The sequence below is a fragment of the Schistocerca gregaria genome, chromosome 8 (genome assembly GCF_023897955.1).
Source record: "Schistocerca gregaria isolate iqSchGreg1 chromosome 8, iqSchGreg1.2, whole genome shotgun sequence".
Classification (NCBI taxonomy): Eukaryota; Metazoa; Arthropoda; class Insecta; order Orthoptera; family Acrididae; genus Schistocerca; species Schistocerca gregaria.
This window is the reverse complement of record NC_064927.1, coordinates 214,558,989-214,564,988: the sequence shown is the minus strand read 5'-3', so window position 1 is coordinate 214,564,988 and position 6,000 is coordinate 214,558,989. Positions and strand designations below refer to the sequence as shown.

Below are 6,000 nucleotides of genomic sequence, written 5' to 3'. Positions count from 1 at the left end.
ACTACTTCAGACATTAGTCGAGTCATGTCTCGTCGTGTTGCGGACTTTTACGTGCTTGCAGGGACGCCACACGATATTGGACAGGTGTACCAGATTCTTTGGCTCTTCAGTGTAGATGCTTCATGCCGCTGCGGTATAGTTTAGCTATCAATACGTAGTAGAAACAAAGGTCTAGTGCACTCTTTTAAGTAGACGGTCGCTATTTATTGGCTCCTTAATGTAGATTCCGGAATGCGAGTCCAATGGACAGAGTGCAGAGTTGAAAATCCTAACACAAGATAGTAAGAGATGGAGTGCAACGTGATGCCAGTCCTAGAACGAGTCCGTCTTTAATGCTAAAATCCGAAGCGTGCAGTGTCAAGTCCGTTCTGGTAGGGTGGCTGCGAGAAAGGTTCAGGGCCGGACGGAAGGCACAGTGAGCGTGGTTCGGCCGGCTGCCGCCAGAGGCCTCCCCGGGCGCAGTGGTCTGCTCCACCGTCCCCCGCTCACCCGGCAGCGGAATGCGGTCGGACTTACCGTTGTAGTGGCCCGCGCGCGGAGCTCAGGCAAGGCGGAGCAACGCACAGCCAGTCCTCGCAGCATCGCCACACTGAGTGCGTGTGTAGACAAGTGTTGCAGCGGTGCGAGCGCTGCTTCCGCGCCGATTCTTCACGCGCCGGCCATACTACCGGGCAGGACCCCCGACAAACCGCGAATTCGTCTCAGCACACCGTGACGAAGTGGTCTGCCGCCTCCACCGCTCCGAGTCGGCGTCGCGCGCGCTGGCAGGCCCTTCGCAAAGGTAATGTTCCGTTACCGGAACTACATTACCCAACTTTCCAGTCGATATTAATCCAAAGTGCAACAACAAACATGAAGTTATCAGTGGCTAAGAACTGCCGTATTTGCAGAATAAAGTATAGGCAATGGGTTCCACCTGTTAAAGCAAACCACAAAATCTTCTGTGATTACTTTTCTTGCCCAAACATGTTTCGATACATTTGTATCATCGTCAGCTAGTCTCAATTTCTAGCTGGTTAGAGTTTGTGGGACCTCCAGTAAATGGTTAGACGCCATGTCATAGCTTGCAAGATTGTCTTTGTCACCTCGCACTATTGTGTTTTGAAGTTCAGCAGTTAAACTTATGAGTTATGTTACCAAAAATAATAGGAGCAGCGTTTTTTCCACGCCATCTGCAAGACAGGAAGATGAGCATAATGACAAGAGCAACGCTGCACACTATGATAAAATACCTGGTTAGCCAATGAAGGCCCTACGAAGTCTAACCAACTGAAAATAAATACTTCAATAAAGGCAGGTAGCACTGACGATGTCACAAATGTTTCAACAGGAAAAGAAATGTAATGAAATTTTGTGACCTGAATAAACAGTCAGAGCCCAATTACTATAATAACTGTACCGAAGACTCAACACACTGACAGCTTCAGTTTACATTTTTGGCCCCTAACTGAAATCCATGTCTCTAGAATAAGATAAGTAATCGCTGTACAAAGGGACGTGTTTCGTAAGATTTTGTAATAATGTTAAACTCCTACTAACAATTACACGTTGTCGCTATAGCATTTCAGTTATTTTTACACTATAAAGATGTCAATCCCTTGGCAGAAAAACACACACACAGCTTCCATCGACCAGTGTGAAGCACAATTCTTCTAGCGACTCAGCATGTAAGTTTAATATGGAACAGGAGGAAAACTTGTCCATCACCCAAAGAACAGTCGTCGAAATTAGTAAGTCAGGCAGAAAAGTAAACAAGAGGAGAGGTAAGGGAGAAATGTGTCTTATAAAATTTAATTTATTGCGCCATAAAGTGGATTAATAATCTTTAAATCAAAAACACGGAAAGTAAACTAAATATAAGCTCAACAATCAGTATCATATTCACTGACGACATAGTAATCGCTACGAAAGTTTTTCGTAATGTCTGTATCCCATGTCCTCCACCGGTTCTCCATGATCGTGGTCTCGGATTTCCCTTTCTTTCTTTCCGAGAGTCGTTCCACGCTAAATGTATTCCAAGTAAGATTTATCTACACGAACATGATTTTCGTAGATTGTTTGGAGCAGCTTTCTCCATATATGTCAGATATACTTTATACTTTTTCCGTCTGAGCGCTATTTCTATTGTTTCTGGAAATTCAGACCCCTGTTTCTGAAAACTAACTAGCAACAAAGCCCAGTAAAATATCTTGACAAATAATTCTTTCTGTCATTATGTATTGTTTCTTACAAACTATTTCTTTCCCCGTATGTGGTCTTTTGTCCTGAGTGGTCGTTCTGCATACCTCTAAAATCGTTGTCGAAATGGAAGAATTATACACTTGTTTACTTTACTTTTTCACTGTTATAAAGATTCTTCTTCTTTTGATCTTGTCACCATTTTAATAATAAACTAGTTTAAATTTTGCCATTATCAATAATCTAACAAAACAAATGTCAAATTATTCTGTTTATTTAAAGTTCTTTTTACTGTCAGCAGCTACTGCTACGGCGTCAGTAAACACCAGACAATGTATTGCGCTGCCATTTATATTTCCTGTCGATGATTTCTGTGTAAAGATTTTTATTCCATTTAACAATAAATTAATTACATTACTATAATGGGCATTCATCTTCTCATGGTACTTTGTTTTCGTTTCCTGATTCAGTGATTTCCCTAGTTGTTCATTCATTCACGGACAAGTTTATAAAGTTTGACCCTCTCTTTCATCGTTATGGCCTTATAGCCCAACAAGAGTATTGTTAGACTTTTCCATAAGTCGGTCAAAGCTATGTGTATGTTCCTTTAATATTCTTGACTTCATCCTAACACTATTCTGGAGATTTGTTTTGAACTAGGACTAAATCCTGTCTAAGTTCTGATGACTTTTCTTTACCGATTCAATTTTTGATTAGACAGGTAAATACGTAAACACTCGTGAAACAACGTCTATTGCTCTTTTCTTGGAGCATTCATTGTTTTCGATATAAAATCATCAGCCTTAAATAAAATCACAAACACATTCAAAATAACGCATTTGAAAAGAGTCCCAAAGAAAATTGTGAACTGCTCAATAACTGGACTTTTCCAAAACCGGAAAGACAAGTTATTACTGAAATGGACACTCGCAATAATTTTGAGAAAATTTGCCCTTTATCGTTGTAAGAAAGCTCTACCAGATGTGAAAGAAAATCTTATTATTTCATCTCTTGAAATGTGATGTCTAAGTGAATGTTTTCAGACACACTGGCTTCCAAATGACTTTGTTGACATACTACAAAATCAGTCTGCTTCCTACAGGTGTTGAAGAGGCAAAATATTTTTCGAGGTGACAGTATCGGGAGTTCTCTACTGTCTAGAAGTCTTACTAAGCAGGTGCTTTCATAAATAGGAGCTGTGAAATGACTTCCTAATGTACCTCGAGTACAACCCACAGCAGAAAAGTGACACGCCTTTTTCGTTTGTACTTTCAGTCTTATTCCGGCTTAAATGGTCACATCTGACAACAATGACGCTTTCAGTGCAGTTCATCAATCTGTGACACACAAGTTCGCTGCTCTTTGATCACAGTACCTACACTGGTTACCTCATTTGAAACTAAATATGTTGTTCCACATTTGTATCCCAGCTTTAATGTAAGAAATTTTGTACACTCATCGAAGTTTTTGTCTGGATTGACGTAGCCATGATATGCTGTGTGTATCTGTTATGACACACTGTAGTCTCTCATACAAAACTGATTTTTTTTTTAACTGCCCCTGTTGCCAAACTATTTAGGTGTAGACAACTTAGCAAATATTCCACCGCTAATTTAGTACTTTCGTTGCGCACTTCATTTGTTAGTCAATTTTTAAGCCGCGCGGGGTAGCCACGCGGTCTTGGCGCCTTGCACGGTCCGCTCGGCTCTCCCGTTGCAGGTTCGGGTCCTCCCTCGGACATGGGTGTGTGTGTTGTCCTTAGCGTTAGTTTAAGTTCGATTAAGTAGTGGGTAACCTTAGGGACCGATGACCTCAGTAGTTTGGTCCCATAAGGCCTTACCACAAATTTCATTTTTACCATTCTTTAGAAAAGCAAGTAAGTCTTAATACTTCTTTAACTTTTCCTTCAAATTTTCAGTAACAAGGGCTCTGCTTTCGTTCGGTACTATATCTCAAACATGCTGACTCCTGGAGCGTCTAAATCTGTTTTAACACTTTACTGCCAACACTTGCAATGCAGCTTATTCCAGGAGACGGTGTGCAACGTCCAGAACCGACAGAGAAGGGGGAAAAAGTGTACGAGAAGGCATGGTGGCAGAGTGAAAACTGCGCCTTTGTCGTTACCCGTTGGGAGAGTCAATTCTTTTTTACTCATTATCTGCTATCCGCAGTCTTTTTCACTCTGAACACCTGGCTCTGAAAGAGTCAGCTGTTTTAGCACAAGAGAGAAAGTTTTCTTTAAAAGCCTTCCGTACCATTCGAAAGCGGTGTAAGTTGGTAAAAAGTATAGTATTTTTAAGATTTACTAATTGCCTGCCTTGATTCTCTGCTGTCTTGTCTGAAGAAGTAAATAAATGCAACCGCACACGAGATGCCAACTATGTTATATTAAGAATAGAAAACTGAAATTTTTGTAACTAATCCTCCAAATTTTTACTTAAAAAATAGTGCCCGAACAACAAATGTTAAGAGCTCCATTCTAACTCAATTTCGACTACGTTTTTTAGGTTTCCTTTGCTAATAAGAAAAATACTGGAACTGGGAATGACCTCGCAAATAATCACTATCTTGGGGTGTAGCTAAAAGGATCCATATGGGTAAGTTAAAAAGTTTCCAAGTCCTAAACAAAGTTATCAGGAGGTTTACCTAGCAGTGTCGCCGCTATAAAACTGAAGCCGAGCCTTGCGTCGCTGTCGTAAAACACTGAACTCGTACACGGTAGGATAATGCGAATTACTTTCATGCCATCCTGATTTATGTTTCCTAGTACATGCTGGGATGGTTCCATCAACACTGTCAAGTCCTATCACATCACCTCCGTCCCTGGCAACATAGCAATCGTTTCATCCCTAATGACGTCGGCATCGACGATCCGTCCCGGGGTGGCTTTTTATGCTTCCTATTCAATATCGTTCTATGGTCTGTCACTAAAAAAGACATTGCTCTACAACACTCTGCCCGGACCATTTAACATATGGAGCGAAATAGAAGGGAGTGGATAACGCCTAAAATGATCAGGCAAGATGATTTTCATTATGTCACAACAGTTTGATGGAGCACATTCACATATTTCGAGTTACACTGGACGATGGTGGAGTTAGCTGCACACAATCATCATAACTATGAAAGTAAGTAAAACATTATTTGAAAGAAAAAAAGAGAAAAAACCCTAAGCAACATATATCGTTATACTGTGTGGACAACTAGTTAAGCGGGATAAACTATCAAACTGTGTGGACTAGTCTTTTGAGGCTAGCAATTTTGATTTAATATCTTAGGACTATGTCTTCGTGCCTACAACTGTACAGTAAGGCTAAGACCAGAGACAACAATAATAAAAAAACGAAATATTAACTGCTCATGATAACATCATTAAGATTGACGTTAAGGTTATTATACACTGAAGAGGGAAAGAAACTGGTACACAAGCCTGATATCACAGCGCGCAGAAGTACCGCAACAGGACGCATCACGTCTAATGTCACGACTGAAGTCTGAAGTAGTGCTAGACGGAATTGACACCATGAATTCTGCGACTGTCCATAAGAGGGGGTGGAGATATCTCCTGAACAGCACGTTGCAAGACTTCCCAGATATGCTCAATAATATTCACGTCTGGGGAGTGTTTAAACTCAGAACAGTGTTCCTGGAGCTACTCTACAGCAATTCTGGGTGTGTGGGATGTCACATTGTCCTGGTGGAATTGCCTAAGTCTGTCGGAATGCACAATGGTCATGAATGGATGCAGGTGATCACACAGGATGCTTACGTACGTGTCACCTGTCAGAGGCGTATCAAGACGTATCAGGGGTCACATATCAC

At 41.1% G+C, this 6,000-nt stretch overlaps 1 protein-coding gene across 1 annotated transcript in view; it reads left to right on the top strand.

Moving 5' to 3' along the window:
• Positions 1 to 487: 487 nt before the first annotated feature.
• LOC126284301 (cadherin-23) overlaps positions 488 to 6,000 on the top strand; it is a 391,034-nt gene continuing 385,521 nt past the window's right edge. Inside the window, exon 1 of the mRNA XM_049983132.1 lies at positions 488 to 781. The gene's annotated coding sequence lies outside the window, so the exon portion shown is untranslated. The remainder of the gene's footprint in view (positions 782 to 6,000) is intronic.